The sequence below is a fragment of the Struthio camelus genome, chromosome 2 (assembly GCF_040807025.1).
Source record: "Struthio camelus isolate bStrCam1 chromosome 2, bStrCam1.hap1, whole genome shotgun sequence".
Taxonomy (NCBI): domain Eukaryota; kingdom Metazoa; phylum Chordata; class Aves; order Struthioniformes; family Struthionidae; genus Struthio; species Struthio camelus.
This window is the reverse complement of record NC_090943.1, coordinates 92567411-92585430: the sequence shown is the minus strand read 5'-3', so window position 1 is coordinate 92585430 and position 18020 is coordinate 92567411. Positions and strand designations below refer to the sequence as shown.

The 18020-nt window shown below is 43.5% G+C and overlaps 1 long non-coding RNA gene across 1 annotated transcript; it reads right to left on the bottom strand.

Annotated features, from left to right (window-relative positions):
- Window positions 1-2421: 2421 nt before the first annotated feature.
- Window positions 2422-17987, bottom strand: LOC138065958 (uncharacterized). Its single transcript, XR_011139000.1, has 3 exons — window positions 17867-17987; window positions 17594-17735; window positions 2422-2492 (listed from the first exon to the last, which is right to left on the bottom strand). It is a non-coding gene; the product is annotated as an uncharacterized lncRNA (long non-coding RNA).
- Window positions 17988-18020: the final 33 nt, after the last annotated feature.

Here is an 18020-nt window from a genome sequence, read left to right as displayed (position 1 = left end):
ACCTTGTGCTCTGTATTAACATCTTCAAGCTACAGTGACTCTGTAGAAGTACTGCAGACCCATGTGATTTTTTTCTCTGAATCCAAAATATATTATGTTTGTAAAGCCACAGACTGTAGAACCATGGCAATACAACTGAGTCTGAGATTTCCTAAAAAAGAGCCTTTAAGGTTTATGCAACGGAAACATATAAAATTTAAAATGTACAGCTTTTTAAGCTGTGATATTTTTCAAGCTAGTATCAAAATTTTTAAAAGATGTGATATATGTCATAAGATAGTAGGTGGAGACTTGCACTCATACCAGGTTGCTGTTAAACCAAAGGGGCTCTGTGCAGGAATGTAATTAAAACATTCACCTTCGAGGGCCTAGCCTTTACCAGCTAGTCTCCACAGGCTACCCATAAAGTCAGTGGAGAGGTAGGTCTCTGAGGGGGCGAGAGTAAGAGTAGCTAAAGCTGGTTCTTGGTCCGTCTGAACCACCGAGACAGAAGTTGGAAGAGCGGCATCTTTGCTTTGACAGCTAGGAGACTGGTTAAAATCAGGTGCTTAGTGCAACTACCCCTCCCAGCACCCTGCCACACTTGCTACAACATTCAGGGCTGTATGTGTGCAAGCCAGCACCTCAAGTGAGATTACTGAAAGAGCATGGTTTAGTCTCAGCTTCTCTTTTGTGATAGCTCAGGCTCCCAGGAATAATAGATTTATTAAGTCAGTCAACTCACATCCATCCCACCCTTTCCAGGTCAGTTCGCCAAGTACTGTGGGTTACAAACACAACACTGGGAAAAATCACATCTACGTGGAACTTTCTACATGCAGTACTTGGAGGAAGACCAACAAGAACTTTCTATAAATACAATAAGTTGTGTACTAGCTCCAGGCAGAAAAAGCACCTCAGGGAAATTGAGGACCAGTACTAAAGACATTCAAAATGGCTCGCTCAAAGGGATAAAAACACAAGTCAGTAAAAACCAGTAGTATCCAATTTCTTCAGAACTTTCCAACGTCCAGGTGTAATCTTTGTCATCCTGACATATACTGAAAAGTGTTTCTGGCTAAGTTTGGCCACCAGAAAATGCAATGTCTTGATTTTAGTCAGAAACTTTGAAATTACCTAACTCAAATAAGGCCATGGTCATGCAAATAAAAACATGCAACTGAAGCAGCAGTGGTGCAAAGCTTTATAAAAGCCACAGGTGACAGAAATGAAAGTTAGTCAATCTAATTATTCGGAGAGTAAACTGAAAAGGTACCTCTTGCCCTTTCTTCGTCTACCTCGTAAGCCACAGGCACTTACCTACCTACGTGGTTTGAGATGCTCCTCAATGCCTTACTTGGGCACTTTCTTGAGATTTAAATCTCTCCCCACCTGCACCTTCCCACCCTAAAAAGAATTCTGATCCTCAATTTATCCAGTATGTGCTTTCAAAATTTTCCCTTTGCCCACCTGTGCCCCCCAGAATATTAATTGTTCTCACCTCTCCAGGAAAACAGATGTCCCTTCAACAGACAAGGTGAAATATGCTGCTGCCACTATTAGCAGATTATTAACACAGGCCCACGTGCACTCCTCAGGCTATGCTACTGTGATCATAAGCACTGGATCTCTACATTACTAGACCAGCCAGCTGTACTGATTTCATCCATATCATGCAGAGACACGTGATCCCATTTCTGTCACAGTAGCACATGGTAAGGTGCTTACCTTGGCTGCAGGAGGACAAGTGACACCTGACCCAGCATCATCGACTTAACATGGCAAAAAAAGACTTCATCCCATTCACCCTAAAACCTTATGGCAGAAGGTTAGCTTATCAGGAAAAAAAAGGCCACTTTGACCCAGTAAGGATTACACTGGTATAGCTCTCTGTGTCATGCATTTTTTAAATGCATGCCATGCAACTACTTCATATTTCTTCAAGAAGTGCACTTTTGGTCAGGTATCATGAGCCCCTAAATTGGATTTATTGTATCACTGAAACTCAGTAAGAAACCTTTCCATGCGCAGAGCTTCATGGCGTATAAACACACACGAACAAGCACAGCTGATACAAACATATGCAAGATTAACGCGTGCAGTCTATTACTGATCTGGACTGAGGCCACAAAAAAGTTATTCGTCACACTGGGTTGGTAGCAACTTTACTGGGCCCTTAGTCTTTGTCCTTGTCAGGACAATTATATTACATCTTGCAAGGGAAGAAAATGGTGCCTTCAACACTAAAATGAGGAAAAAACCAGGCTGTACATTACTGCTGCAGCAGAAGAAATCATCCATTATTTCAGAATTTTATGCACAAAAAAAGAGAAAAACTCACTTGCCAAAAAGCCTCTTGCTCTCTCCTAGGGCTCAGCCTTACAAGGCACGCGTGTGATCACACATGCTGCCTGAAGAACGCTTAGCGCCGTGCAAACTGAGCGGCTCTTTCTGCAGAGTTTGGTACCAATCTTGCGTTATCTTAAATTAACATCTTAGCAGCATTTCGGAACCTATCAGGCAGGCAAGAGGGAGAAAAAAAATGACACCGGAAAGAAAACAGTGGAAGGCTGGAGGGCGAACCCAAGCGCCGCAGGAGGCACGCCGACGTTTTACAGGGCGGTTTGGCAACGCGCTTCCTTCAAGCCAGCATCGCTCAGTGAGGCCGAGACGCGTGACGCCCCCCTGCCTGCTACTGCGTGACCCCACAGGGGCAAACCAGAACGACTTCAGTTAGGCAGGCTCTCTTTCCGACCTGTCTGGCCTCCACCCAACCACCCTTTCACTGCACAACAAAGCAGGACCCAGCAACGCCAAACCTTTCAAATAACCTGCAACGACACTTGCGGCCGGCTGGCTTTCGTAGCACCGGGGCTGCGTTAGCATTACTGCACGTGGAAGCTTTTCCCCGGGGACCCTGGGCGCAGGCGTACGCTGCGAGTCCTTCAGCGCGCCTAGCCCGCGGCCAGCGCCGCGGCCCAGAGGCCACTGCCGCCTGCACTGCTCTGCCTTCGTATAATTTTACTTGGAGCTAAAACCGACAAAAAAACCAAGGCGTTCTCTTGTGAGACTGTAAATTTATGTTGCTGAAGGGAACCGGCCAGAGGTTCATGTGGTTTGGAGGTTGCTTTCCATCTGGCGTCTAAGTCCGAATCCCCTCTCCACCTACGAATAAAACAGGTGAGGTGTCTGCTCCGCTCAGCACCCTCTGCACATTACTAATTTCCTCTCATCCGACCCTTAAACAAAAACAAAACAAAACAAAAAAAAACTCATCTTGCTACAGTTTTGAAATATTATAGGTTTTTTGCCCTTACAAAAGCAGCTGTTATTTCTCTACAGGCTTTGCAAACATGCTTCCCATTATGTAACTCATTTACTGGTAACAGAATACAGCTTTTCCCAACACATAGCTCTAAAGGAAACTAGTATATTTTACACTTTAAAAATGTGACCCTGAAGAAGGAACAGACGTATTTTAAACAAAGGTGCTTCCTTTTAACTCCTCCTCCTCCTCACAGGCAAGGTACCTAGCAAACCCTCCACTCCGGCTGCAGACCACCTAAATCACCCCTACTTTGAATTGTCCCCATGCTTTAATCAGAGACATAAAATCAGTCTTTAACCGAGGACAGATAGGCGGCACCGTTTCCAGTTATATCCGAGTCACAGCTTTCAGTTCTGGAATTAGTTTTCACTGCGGCTATTTTGCGTCCGCTTCCTTGTTTGCTGCCAAAATGGAGAGGGGAAAAGTAAGGCCAGTCCAGAGGTCACAAAAGACATTTAAGAAACATAAAAAGAAAAAAAAAATCATAGGGCTACCACCACCAAGAGATGAGATAGCATCTGTGGTTCAGACAGGTCCAGTCTCCTGCTCACATCAAACGCTTTTGAAGGCATGATACTAACTTGATATTAACTATTCCCAGCATCACCAACTGCGAAACTCCCATTAATACCAACCGGAGTGCAGGAAGTAGCTGTATTTTAGTACTTGCACTGCAAGTGGAGTCACTGATCGCCCTGCAGAGCGGTTTTAACTGTTATCTAGGGTGAAAAAAAAAGAAAAAAGAAAAAAGAAAAAAATTGGAGGATTTCTTCAAACATCTTCACTTTTCTTCAGTTCAAGCTGATTGTGGTGGAGGGCTCAAAAACATCAGTTAACAGTCCGAAGTCCTGTTCATCCCTCATGTTGATGAAACCCAGCTGCCCCTTTACAGTACTTGTAAGCCCGTTTGAAAGCAGCACCAAAAACCATGATACAGTCACAAAGCTATTAGGAAAATGAGACACAACAAACAGCCGTGACATGTATTGCAGGTAAGCACAACATATGCAAACACAGATGTATCCCAGTCCAGGCAACACCAGTTTCTTTGCTTATTTTGCACACTTTACAAGTGACATTTTACCTCACACTTTCTCCCAGCCTTTAGGAAATCTCTTTCTTTACCTATCTTTAGAACATCATCAACAAGACCAAGATCAAAAAGGGTTTCTATTCACTTATTTTAAAAAATTAAATTTCTCTCTTATAGGAGAAAATTTAAAAACACAAAATCCCAGGCTTGTTTAGTTTTTTCAGCTTAGTAGTTGCTTGGAAGGAATCCCTAGTCAGAAAATAAGTCGCTTTTGGCAAACAGAGGTATACACACCTACACAAAAAATCCTGCCCTGCTTTAAACTGTATGTCCACTGCCGAGTCATCCTGTTCTTTAACTACGGCTGACAATGGCACAGATGTCTCAGAGTTTGCTCATAAAGACACATTCATTGCAATGAGATGCATGACAGACTTCACACTTAACAGTTGTCAACATAACTTCATTAATGTGTCTTGAGCATCCATTTGCCCACCCCCACCCACTTCAAAAAACAAAATTAAAACACGTTTTTCTTCTGTCATCACACCCTCCAACAACTATCACCACTCACTCAAGTGCTGGGAAAATAACTCACCACTTTTCCCTTAATCTCCATCAACTGATGCTACTTTGAACAAAAGCAGTGTACAAACAAGCTCAAAACCACAAATGGAAGAAGTCATTTTCACTTCCTAAAGACCACATCTATTTATCTACTTGACCCATCCAGTTAAAGGGTATGATTCACCAATGACTAGTAGCACAAACATACATTCATGTCTTGAATTCTGTCAAAACACTACAAAAATAGACAGCACAGAGCAGCTACCGTTGTCATTTTAATGATGTGCCCATGATGACTGTGGCTGGCAAAACAAATCTTCTGGCACTGTATGAGCCCCTTTAATATATAAAGTATTTCCTATAAAAATAAGCTTGCATCTTTGGAAGATACAGGATGATAGAAGTCAGTTATAAACATTATCTTTATTGGGTAGGAGAGCCCTAAATGTTCTCACTTATAAATGTCAGGCAAGCTTATTTAATGCATGCTTGGGGCAGCAGCCCCAAATGAAAACAATGAGAGCTGCTGGACACTAGGCAAGAAGAATACCCTTATTTTATATTTGTCCAAACAGGAGCTAAACACATAATAGTCCACAAACACAACCAACTATCCAAAACCACAGAGATGTTAGCGGGTTTCATTTTTCTAGTAAAGGCATTTGTTAGTCAAAACTACTTGTGAGTCATGCTGACGTTAAGTTTTATATTGAAACAATCAATTATTAACCACCTGTTTGAGTCATCACTGAGAAGAACCATAATCAATCTGTATGCGTGAACTTTGTTGTAAAGGTCTATTGACAGCAAAAACCAAGAACTCAGTTACAAATGCTGCTCACTTTTCATAGTTGGGCAGGAACAGAAACAAAACATTCAACTCCAGTACCTCTCCGTGATCACGAGAATTGAGGGAGGACTACACGAGGACAGGGAAGAGCAAGTGCGAGTAGGATGCAGGTGAGGGGGCAGTTCCCACCTTCCACCTACCTCCCTACTCACATAAAGGCTTCAGTTCTGCATGGTTTGCATCTTAAATTCCTAGACAGAGCTAAGGGTGCTGTGAACCTAGTAGGAGTCAAGCCTTTACTGACCCCTCAGAGCAGGGAGAGCACAGCAAACCGAAAGGGGTATAGATGCTAGGAGGTGGGGCGCCAACTGAAGGAAATTTTCCTCATTATTGGAGCCTGGCTTAGCAAGGAGTCCCTTCGAATCCTCCCACTGATGTCTCACTGTGCTCCTTTTCAGCCCCTCCACTTCTGCACGGCAGATCTCTGCGCACATAGCTGTAACTTAAGACCATGGAGCTGATGAATGTCCTCTTCATTGTCAGACAGGTCTCCCTGCCGTTGAGCTATATAGAGAGAGCATTTACGGTCAAAGGTTTTACGGTCAAAGGTAGGTGCCCTTACAAAATGAGAAATGTTGTGAGGCAACTTTTTCCCTGAGTTCCCCCGCAGTCCCCAGCTTCCCTGCCCTTCCCCCCATCTGGTGGGAAGATGGAAGACAGTAGGGGAAGGAGATGATACAGCTGGAAGTTTCCTAGGAAATCTTGGAATAGCTCTCTGGTGGAAGGGGAAAAAAAAGAATGCACTAAAGTTATGAAATGGCTTTTAAAACTGATATATCTGTACTGCAGAAAGTCTGGGGCGAATCTTTCTTCGTAAATGTGATGTGAATATATGTAGGCAATAAAGTGAGACGAATTCAAATTCTGGAAAATGGAGATTTTCAAGTATTTTATATATTCTACTCAGTACCTTTAAAATTACACATAAGATCTTGAGGAAAAAAACAGTCATACTGAAAAAAGTGAAAACTTTTAAAGATACATTTATTTTGCCAAAACATTGCAATCCATCTAAATGGAAGAGCTTGATATAATATTAACTATGGTGCTGCCATGCTACCTGTATAATCAGGCTAATGTCTCTGCAGATTTAAAGAATAATGTAGCAATTACTCAACTGTGCCTTAACTCTAACTTTAAAATGAAGCAAAAAAATCAGTTCTGTATATGTCACAGAAACTAGTAATTGCTTTAAACTTTATCTTTCTGGAAAGCAAGCTGTAAACTCTCAAATTTCAAAACAGGCAGATGGACCTCATGTAATTTGTCTGCTTTCTAATTATTAAGATAATTCATAATAAAAACCTGGAGGGGGGAGAATTAGGCGCTAAGGAAAGAAGTTTGGGCACGTATCAACCACCAAAACGGACCGAGATCAGATGACAAAGAGAGAACAGAACTGCTATTAAACTTCTGCCTGGTCTTCACTGAGCCTGTTGTTATAAACTTTGAGTACAGCTGCATTTAATGAGTTTGTGTAAAAGCAGACATCATACAAATGGGAGAAAGTAGGAACTTCATCCAATTAGATAAGGGAATTGGCCAGCAGCCTCCAATGAACTGAAAAGCTCTTCCAACTTTTGGGACAAGAGCTAATTATAACTCTCTTTCTGTGCCTGCGTGATGTTACTAAATTATTAAGAAATATTACCCTGTCAAAAAACTATGCTATATGCGCTGACTTGATTATTATAGATAGACTATTTGCCAGAGACCGAACTGGAAAATGATTAGCCTTGACAACACGAGAAGTCATTCTGCTGCCAAACTTCAGGGTGCAAATGGCTTCTCTTAAGTCTGTCCCCAAAACATTTCTTTCGTTTATTCATTTGGGCAACAGGATGGAACGGCAGGAATTTCCACATCTTTTCCTTTTTGATAGAGAGAATGCAATGAAGGTACATTAACCTGGACAGTTTCACCAAGCGTGTCTGTTTGACAAAGGTAAGAGCATATCATCATCATGTAGCTCAAAAAACATTCACTGTTGAAACTAATTCACATATTGGGGTATTCTTTCCTTTTCTTTTTTGTTAGCACACACAGTAAGATGAAGAATCAGAAGCGAGCTAGGCATGAACAGGTAGAAGAGTCTCTCTGCTGCCTGATAACAGCGAGTATTTTGCAATACCAAGAGCGGACTAGGCAACGAAGGAAGCAAGGAAACCGCCTTCCTTCCCCTTCTCCCCCACCACCTCCAGGACGTCTCCTGGGGATGCTGCACTCCCTGGCTAGTAACTCCTAGCCGCCACGGCCCAAATAACCTTCTCGGCTTCACGGCCCAGTCAGCGCCTCAGACACATCCTGGCAACCCCGGCCCACCAAGTCAGGTGTTTTATGAGAAACAAATGGCATTTTATGCAAGGAGAAGAAAAAAATGACAGGGCACGCGCTCTTTCTGTGAAAGTACACACTCGGGGTGGTAGAGGGGGGCAGTGAAATTAGAGAATGTATTAATCAACTATTAGAAAACAGGTTCACCCCTTGGAGCCTGTCATTTCACTGCACTAGTGTCTCTTTTTGAGCAAGTGCTTATGACTGTGGCCAACTAATATTGCTTCTGACAGCTAAACGCCCAGGTTCTGTGCTTGCTAACAACCTGTGCAGACAGTCATTATGTGAGTATAAAGAGGAGGCTGGTTTCCTTTTCAGGAGAAGGTGAAGCCACTAGGACTCCCCAAAAAGGAAGACAAAAAGCAAACAAACGAAAAAAGCCAGCAGACAGAGCTCACCAAAAGGTTGAGGCTGCTATTAGGACAGCTGTAAACAAGGATGAAAGACTTAAATATATGATTAAAAAGGGGAGTAGTAAGAGTCCAGAAGAGCTGTGTTAGGAACCATACTTCCTAACTAATACATTTAATTCAATTATCTTAGAAGCAAATAAACTAATTAACCTAGATTTATATCATCAGTAAGACAACAGAGCAAGCAACATCTCAATGGACTTAAAGCAATCTTTCGAGCTCTAAACGAAGGCTGGCAGTACAGTTCCTGAACTTTATACAGCAAAAGAGAGGTTTAAGGCTTCTAAGCAGAGATTCAGCACTTTCAGACAGTAAGTAGAAGCAGTGGTGCCTTATTAAATGAAAGGCAAATCACCAAGAAATCAGCTCTCAGGGATCAGCTGAACTGCTGCATTGTACTTGCATGGAAAATTACCGAGCAGCTTTGTCTGAACCGAGAAACACAAATCAGTTGTGCTTAGTGAATGCATGAGCCAAACTCTTCTATTGTGAGGGTTTCAATAGGAGCTCAAATAACTTTGACAGAGCGTTGGGGGAAGGGTGTCTCTGACCCAGTTTCTACATTACTGTGTAGTTTGGGTGATGGTGGGGTGAGTGTTTATAGTAGAACCTCTTTTCTTTAGTTTTCCTCTCTTACTTGCCCACCATTGCTTTGTTTAAATAACCCACAGCTGTTATCGTGGCCTCAGGAATAAGACTGATTGAGCTTAATGATTGCTGGCGACTTCTTATACGCGTTCAGTTGGTGATGTCTTCGGCATAGAGGCCCTTTACACTGTACTGCGTGAGAGGAATACTGGCCTTTCTCCTTTCAGATCCATTTTGAAAGTGGAGTTCACATTTCTTCCTGACTTCTCCGCCCAAAACCTCTAAACTTGCTGTGAAAAATTTTTAAGGTCAGACACTCTTCATCCGTGGAACCTAAGTGATTTTTTCTTCCCAAGCTCTTGGTCAGGAACCTTCTTCCTGCTTCTCATGCCAGTGATTCAGCAACCTGTCCTTTTTACAGAATGACAAGAGGCTACAGAGGTAGAAAACTGGACTACTAACCAGTGGGGTAAATGACCAAAAGACAAGCTCCACACACGCAGAGGTGGCAGGGGAACAGGGATGGCATACATGCAAGCACACAAGAGCAGAACAGAGAGCGTGCCTGCAGGCACTTCGGCAAGAAACGTGGCAGATGAACGGGAATGGAAGCACTGAAAAAGAAAATCCGAGTGAGAGAGGCAAAGTCCAGAGACGCGCACGAAGCTAAAATGATTCCACGATGGCTGAAATACACTTACAAGTCTGAACACCCACAATAATTTTTCTCTCTTTAAAAAGCGTTGACTGCTAACCATGCTTCAATCCTGTTTTCAACAGATCTGGAACTATTAGGAACCCTCACTTGTCTGCTTTTATATGTCACAAGCCATCAACAACCTGGCAGGTTTCTGGCAGACTTTCAAGCATCTTCAAAAGGATGAAATCAGTTTTGCTCCTAGTGCTTCCCTCACTTCCAACTTCCAAAACAAAATCTAATGCAGGGGCTTGGAAATGGCAGAATCAGAAAAAAATCTCACCAACCCCCCGATAAAGAAAGCTGAGAGAAACCAAAAAGTTAAACAGAAAAAAGGGATGGAATAAAGAGGAAAAGAAAAGCAGGAACAGTTTTACACCAGCCTGGAGAGCTGCAGGGAGGCATATACCACAGCAGGGGTAATAACCAACGCTACTTATAGAGGCACACAAATAACACACGGCATGTTCTTGCAAACGTTTTGTGTGATCTGAAAACTCAATTTTGCTAATAAAACACTGATGATTAAAGCTTGTGACCATTTCTAGTGATCACGTCTCGATGTGAACTCTGTACCTTTCCTAGCACACGCTAATGCGCTAACTTTGAGACTGTTCTGTTCACTTGGGGGACCCCGCGCTGTCACACGCTTCCTGTTTGACACTGGGCAATTCACTTTGCCTCTGTGCTCCTCAAATCCAGCTACAATGTGGGTATTACAGCAACTTGTACCTTGCAGAAGCACTGCGGGCCAAAAAACACGCCTTACAGTGAGGCTTTTGTGTACTGCGGAGGAAGACGGTATAGAGCATAAAATAACCCACACGAATCGGGGTTTAGAAAGATGCTGTAGAGGATGACGGACATAATTGAATTACCATGTACAAGTGAGCCAAGCAGTGCTCCTTGCAGAACAACTCAAGCCTTAAGACACTCCTACTCCTGCAAACAGTACCACAAGATCTCTAATGGATTACAGAAAAGCAGGACTTCTGTTTTATATCTCAGCCCGAAGACAAGAGTCTGCTCAAAGGGCTAAAAAACATGCAGTGGGTCAAACAGACCAAAAGGGAAAACAGCCCACACTGTAAAGTCAAGACCTATGGAATAAACACCATTATTGCCAAAGCACTTTGATTTTATCTCTGATGGAAAAACCAGGCTAACGGCCTATGGAGTTCACTGCCTGACGCAGTACGCCTGTGACACTGCTTAAACACCAACCTAGGTCCCCTACTGCAATTTAAAGCATGTTGGCAGAACACGGCCTCACTGAAAACCCTTTCTTGACAACGGCCGATCTGACTTACTCATTGCTCTTTGAAATCCCTCACCTAGATTCAGGGTGGTTTGTGTGTTTTTCTCCGGAGCTTCCCTCCCTTCGCACACCGGAGCCCAACTGGGTGCGGTGAGGCAGGTACCAACCTGTCGCGTACGGCTGCAAATAGCATTTCAGCCGCAAAGATACAGGCGCTCGGGAACCCACGAGAGCCCGGTGCCACCTTTGCAGCCGATGATCAGCAGGACCTGGTATCAGAGCTGGCGGGGTAAGGGAAAAATCAGAGAAAAACACAGCAAAGTGAAATGAACGCTTAAGGAGTAAAGCATGGCAGATGAAACTAAAAATAGCCCCCTTGGCAGTTGTAAAGGAAATTCGTTTGACGGGAGGCTGCTTCTTTTGTCGAGAGCGGTTTGTTATGCAACAGATGATACTGACACCGGCTCTTCTTATCTTAGTTGTCAGTTTAACTGACAAAAAGAAGCATGGTTTAACATTACTGGAGCCACAGCAAGGCTTAACATTTGTTTGTTTTCATGCGTGTGCGTGTTCTCAGAGACAGCCCGGGGATTAATACTGGCAAGAAACCGCGGTGCAAGCTCAGTGAAGCAATTTCACAAAAATCTTAGGAGTTCTCATTCGTTACTAAAGGCAACAATAAAGCCCCTGTCCACTGCTATTCCTGTTCCCCTGCCGGCTGCTCCGACGTTCCCCAGGAGGAGATTGGGGCGACTTTTCTGCACAAAAGAAAACTCAATGCCCACAGGTTCTTCAACACACAGGTGACAGGGGACAACTTTGCCTGTAATCTGCTTTTCCCTTCTCAAAGTAGATCGCAAAAAACCTACGGAGCTGGAGCCTTCTGGACACAGAAAAAAAAAAGCAAAATTAAAACGACCGAAATGGATTTCATTCCCTGGTGAGGTCAGTTTCCCCTCCAGTCCTTCCCGGCGACGAGCGTTCAGTAACATTTAGGCCTCTAAGTCTGATGGGGAACGTAAGGAGGAGGAAGGAAAGGGCCGTAGACATCACCTAAACGTCTCCCCTTTTCTGAAATGGGAGTCACTGTAAACCGGGGAAGTGAGGAGGAGAAGACAAGGCTGTCGGCAGCTTCACGGCAGGGACAATTTGCGGCAGGGCAGCCAGGTGAGCCCGCGGGTTCCTCACTAACGTGCTTGCTGGTGCGCCTGCAAGCTTTTAGGAAGCCTGTCGGTCGCCTCTGCCAGAGCCTGCTGGTGAGGGGGTAGCACACCACAGTCTGTCCCAAATAAACAAGGAAAGGCTACAACTTTGGGAAAATCAGAGACAAACACACACACGGTGTGTGGGAGGGAAGAAGGGAGGGAGGGAAGGAGCGAGCACTTGGACGTGATGTGGAAGCAAGGAAAAAGCAACCCTTACTAGTCTTTTCTTCATTGGACTTTCTTGAAACACTTATTTTTAGACCAAGTATACTGCACTAAACAATGGGTTATTTGAAAAAAAGGAGACTGTAAGTCTCTCCTCTGTTCCTCTTCTTATGAGCAAATGTTCAGCAGAACAAAGACTGAAACACCTAAGTCCTGTCTCCTAGGTGAGTAACTGAAGTCATCCTCTTTGTCCCAACACCTAAGGATTTGATAGCAAGACGAGCAGCAGGCTATAAGGTAAGTTGGTGGTTAGACCACTCAGTGAGTGGAAAGGCCCAGCTGAAATCCATTTTCCTATCCTGAGCTAAAGGAAAAATGGGGATGATGGTATTTCTTCAACACTTGCAACTCCAGTGCTTCATGAAGAGCTTTTTTCCTCACAATGGGAAGTTCTATATTAAACATATATTTTTTCTTTTTATCATTCCTGTGGAGCTTCCTCCTTCTATCGTTTTAGGAGGAGGGATGGGAGGGTGAAGTTGCTACAGTCAAAGAAACAGTGTTCATCCAATCCAAAAACAATAAAACCATGGAAAGTCAAATGCGCTGTGTGATTTTGTTGTGTTTTGAGAGAGAACACACAAGTTCAAGTGGAAAAAAATATAGAGCAGCCATTAGCTTTGTACTTCAGGTTGAAAATGTGCATAGTGCGTACATGAAATACTATGCACTACTCTTGTAAACTTTCTTGGAGAAGACTTGATCCATCTACCACCCGGTAAAAGAACTCAAGTGACAAATTCTGCTCTGCACAGGACACACCTGTCATTAACTGTTCAGGCCACAGGATGCCACTATTGCATTTCTTTTTGGGAGGTCAAAATAAACCAAGACAAGCTGCTTGTGTGAACTGGACACTAAATTTAATGCCTCTTTTTCCCTTTTTAATGCATAAAATTGCCAACGTTGCAGAGCCAGACAGAGCAGATGTAAATAACTCAAGAGTTTCACAGTATAAAGTGTTTTGATCAGGAACAAAGTGTTTGGATACCTTTTAAGGCTAGATTACTGAACCTAGCATCTCTGTACGTTCATAAATTTTCTGCACGCAAGAAGTCTTTCCAATGACTGTCAAGAGTGTTGACTCCAACCCCAATAGTTCTGACCGCAAAACAAATGTCCACTTGATTTTATCTACGTCCAGATGAAAAAAGAAAAACACTAGATGGGAGAGCAGATTAAATGACAGAGAAGGCAGACTGCTCATAATTCCTACCTCTTGTAAAAGAGGCAAGAGCTCCTACCAGGTTAATAAAACTTCATAAATATTTTACTAATATAAACTTCCATACAGAAATCCAGAATGTAATGTATTCATGCCAGGAGACAGCGAAGTGGCTTGAACTCACAGACAGCCCCTTTAATGCAGTTTCTTGCAGTTTACAGGCTGGCACCTGGAATCAGAGGCCCAGGACTACTGGGACCTTCACAGAGGTCCCCCAGCCTGAATTTTACAGCAAGTCAGACTGCAAAGATCTGAACAGGTTCAAGATATCTTTGAAAAGCAAATTTCAGTCTTGAACTACTTTTACATTTAAGTGATAACGTTATTATAGGAAACTTCATGTATGGGATTGCAGTTATCAAGTCTCTGAGATCTACTCATAAAAATGAGCTCTTCCTCCAACTTCAGCACAACACAGAGATGGAATTCTTGACAGAGGACAGTTACGAAATGAGGGAGAAATGTTAATGCTAACAGTTTCTCAGATATCAAAGGTTGTTTTGTTTTCACTCATCATTTTGAAAGGGAAAAATGGCTTCGGCCTACTATGACTCAATTTATGAATAAGGAAAAAGAAAATGAATGATAAGGTTTCGGATACAGCTTAGGTAGCCAATAACAGCAGGACTGAAAGAAAGTCAGCATGAAAATGACAGCTGTGGTGATACACAACACTGCAGCAGTTGGTATTACAGCGCTTGAAAGTTGATATAACTGTGTTTCCGAAATACATGAAAGGGCCCACAGACAACAGTGTCTTTGGATTCAAGGCTTTAATGCAAACACCCTCACTGCCTTCAGTCTAGTTTGGATGTGTCTCAGAAGCAGGCTATTCCGCAGCCATAGTCTAGATCCAGTGCAATAAAATCCTGCTTTCCATAAAACCACATTGGAAGGTCTTGAAATCAGAACTAGGCAACTGCTCAGTAGACACTGGGAAGGACTCAGCCGTGGAAAAGAAACAACTGCCAAACAAACAAGTGACATGCTACCAAACACAACAATAAAAGAAGCCTAAGGATGGTTTAGATTGCTTTTAAAAATGAGTATTTGTAATAGCACACACCAAGGATACAATATTAATATAAAACCAGTCAACGACTGCATTTTTTTTGCTGATGCAGTATTTGGTGTGGTGATGTTTTCTTTCCACTATGATAGAAAAAAGAAAAACAACACATAACCAATTACGTAGCTCAAAACTCAATTTACCTCCTATTCCAAAGACTGGAGATTTTGAAATCTCTTTTCTTAAGAAAAATAAATAAATAAATAAAAAGAAGCCTTCAACCCAAATTCTTTTCCTGTCTTTTATAACAATAAACAACAGATTTCATGTAAAAGCAACACCAAGGGGGTGGGGGGGGGGGGGTGGGGGGGGAAGAGAAATAAATGTTCCAAAGCTAATTTTAGTCCTGCTGCTTACAGAAACCCAGTGTCCCCGCCACACAGAACAGACTCCAGCGGTGCCCGGCCTGCCTGGCTGCAGAAATCTCTCCCTGGAGATCTAGTTGCCGCACCTACATCTAGATTCGTTTGGAGGTTTTTTTGGTTACACTGGAGCAAGTATCCAGGACTGCACTGATCCAAGACACAGATGGGACCTACACAAGTAAATTACCAGAAAAATATTAAAAAAAAATTCAAAATGGTTAACACTTCATTTTCTGCAAGTTACTCCCTCTGGACTTCAGCAGCTAGCCAAAATTCGGTCACAACAGTTATTTCTATTAAAAGGAGAAACTGATGACAGAATCAGGTGCATCTTTAATATAAAATTGTTTGTTTACATACATCATACAGTTCTTTTTCCTGCAACACGATAAGCACAAACAGCAAGACTTTTTTTTCCCCTTACTGGTTCTCACCCAAATTCAGCCGGTACCATATCTAATCCCTCCAGGAGTTCTTTCTACTGTTTTCTCCTTAGAGACGTACTCTGCTACTACCTCTGGCTGCTCCCCCCTCATCAGCATCGCTTTCTAAGGGCTGTTTCACTGGCTCTTATGTCGTACATAGAAAAACTCCAGCAATGACTACCTCAACACCCTGTGTTCGTTTTACGAGCTCCCAGGGAAAACCCGCTTGGTCACACAGTTAGCTTTTTAACGTAAATCTTGCCACGTAATCCTGGATAGATCTGTGGCCCTGTTACTCCAGCTACCTGGTTCCGTAGTGAGTTTAACCACTCTTTAAGCACTCTTTTTGCCTGCCAGCTTCGCTGAATTTTGCCTCGTCTACAAATGCTGTTGCTTCAGTGCCAGCCAGGCTTCCATCAAACCAAAATGGTAACACCCTGGCCTCTCCAGCTCACAAAGAGAAATAAATGCTTTAACAAACTACTGCCACGATCCTTTCATACTTCAAATCCCCCTCCCCAAAGCCTGTTTCCAGTCAAGCCTCCCCGTGGTTTTTCTCTCCTCCAGCTCGTTTCTTTTTGTGCCACCAGAGAGGCAGAGTTGGCTCCCAAGAAACATCTGCTGTTTGCATGAAAGCTGCCTACTAAAGGAGGGCCAAGATTCCTCACGCTGCAAGCCTAGAGCGGGCACCTTCTTCTGGCCAGGGCCAAAGTACTGCCCAAACTTTACCATCTAGACAGCAGAACAGAATTCATGGAGGCACCCGAATCTTCTTCGGGGTAAAACGTGCCAAATGAACCTAAACCACCTTTAGTTAGAAACTCAGATTAAGAAGCACTAAAACACTCCTGTTGTTTCACCATTTCTGCTATGGGGATGATAGCTCCAAGATGGGAACGAGTAGCAAGTAACTGACAGGTAGCAACGTCTCAAACTCCAACTTCACATTAAGGCTCGAGTTAAATTAACTGCACATCACTGCCAAGAGAGGTACCCCTCTCCCCTCCCCTCCCCACATTTCTTCCCTCTGGGACACGTGCTTCTGCCAAGGCCTTACTCCAGCACACATTAAATTGCAGCCCAAAGCCAATTCAACTCACTAAAACAGCAGAAAGAAAATTATTTTTGGCTGGTAAACAGGCTGAATTGGCTTACCGTGTGATCATGCGAGCAGCAGAGCTGGTGCAAGGCAGAGAGAAGAGGAATTGTGCAACTGGAAACAGGAACAGTAGAAGAAAAGCCTAGGCGAGGTGGGAACGGGAACCAGCAAAATAAGCTGTTAATACAGCTCAGCTGGAGCGGGGAATCACAGTCTTGTTGTGCTCCAGCAAGTTACAAAATGCATGTCTAATATTCAGTTCCTGTAGATATCTCCTCGTTTCAGGGACAGCCGTTCCTCAGATACCCACATATTATTTAAAGGGGATTTTGGATTTAGCCCTAGAATACGGTTACACTGTAACAGTTGCATATCTTAAGCCCAAATCCAAGAGGTGCTGGTACCCAAGTGTGCTGCTGAATAAGCCCTGGAAGGAAAGGGATTTCCTGGCCCCAGCACTGCGAGGGGTCTGTCTCTGTAGGACAGCGCCACGGGCCTAGGGAAGCTTTCCAAAACTCAGATTAGCAAGGCACAGTGCCACATCCACACCACCATCCTACTTTTGAGACCCAGATAATTTTTCTGTATGGGACTGAGCAACGAACAAGTAGTTCATAGCAGTGCTGGCTCGTAGGTCTGCCTTTGCAAAATAGATATATCCCCTAGAGCTTCTAAAAAGCATTTTTTTTTAACCTGTGGACAGTAAGCATCCTGAGGGGAGCAGCATCTTGTTCCTTTGCTCAGAAGGCTGCTGTGTTTCTGTTCTCCCACATCACAGGCTGGCAGCGAGAAGACGAAAGCCTTGAACATCCACACGTGTTTCACCAGAGCAAGGGCTTCAAGCAGAGCCCCAAGAAACCAGGTAGCGTTCATTCAAGGGGTCAAATATCTGCAAGTCAGCTTTACACCACAGGGAGAAATTAAGTTGCTTACCTCCCTTTCCAAACCATTAGCTGGGTTTATTGTCTTGAAATAGCCTGTTCCTACCCACTTGCTTCTGGGGACACATTTCCTCCATTTTCTTTTGCCTTCCATCCTCCAGCTGTTTTTTTTCCATACTGTAGGACTTCCAACCCTAAGCGTCACAAAGTAGAGGAGATTAACTTTTTTTTTTTTTTTTTTAAAAGGGGGAATTGATGGCAGGGGGCTTAAAACAAACAAACAAACAAAGTTCTAGTTTTATATTCTTGCGGGGGTCACATTTACCAGATCCTTCCTCAGCAGCCAAGAGGACGAAGACCCTCTCTTTACTAAATCCGACGAAAGCCAGGCCTCTCGCCTCCCTCCAAGAAAGCGGGTTTCGCCCTGCCCTTCCCTCCCTTCCCACGCCCCAGCGGCGGCGGGGGCGGCGCGGCCGGAG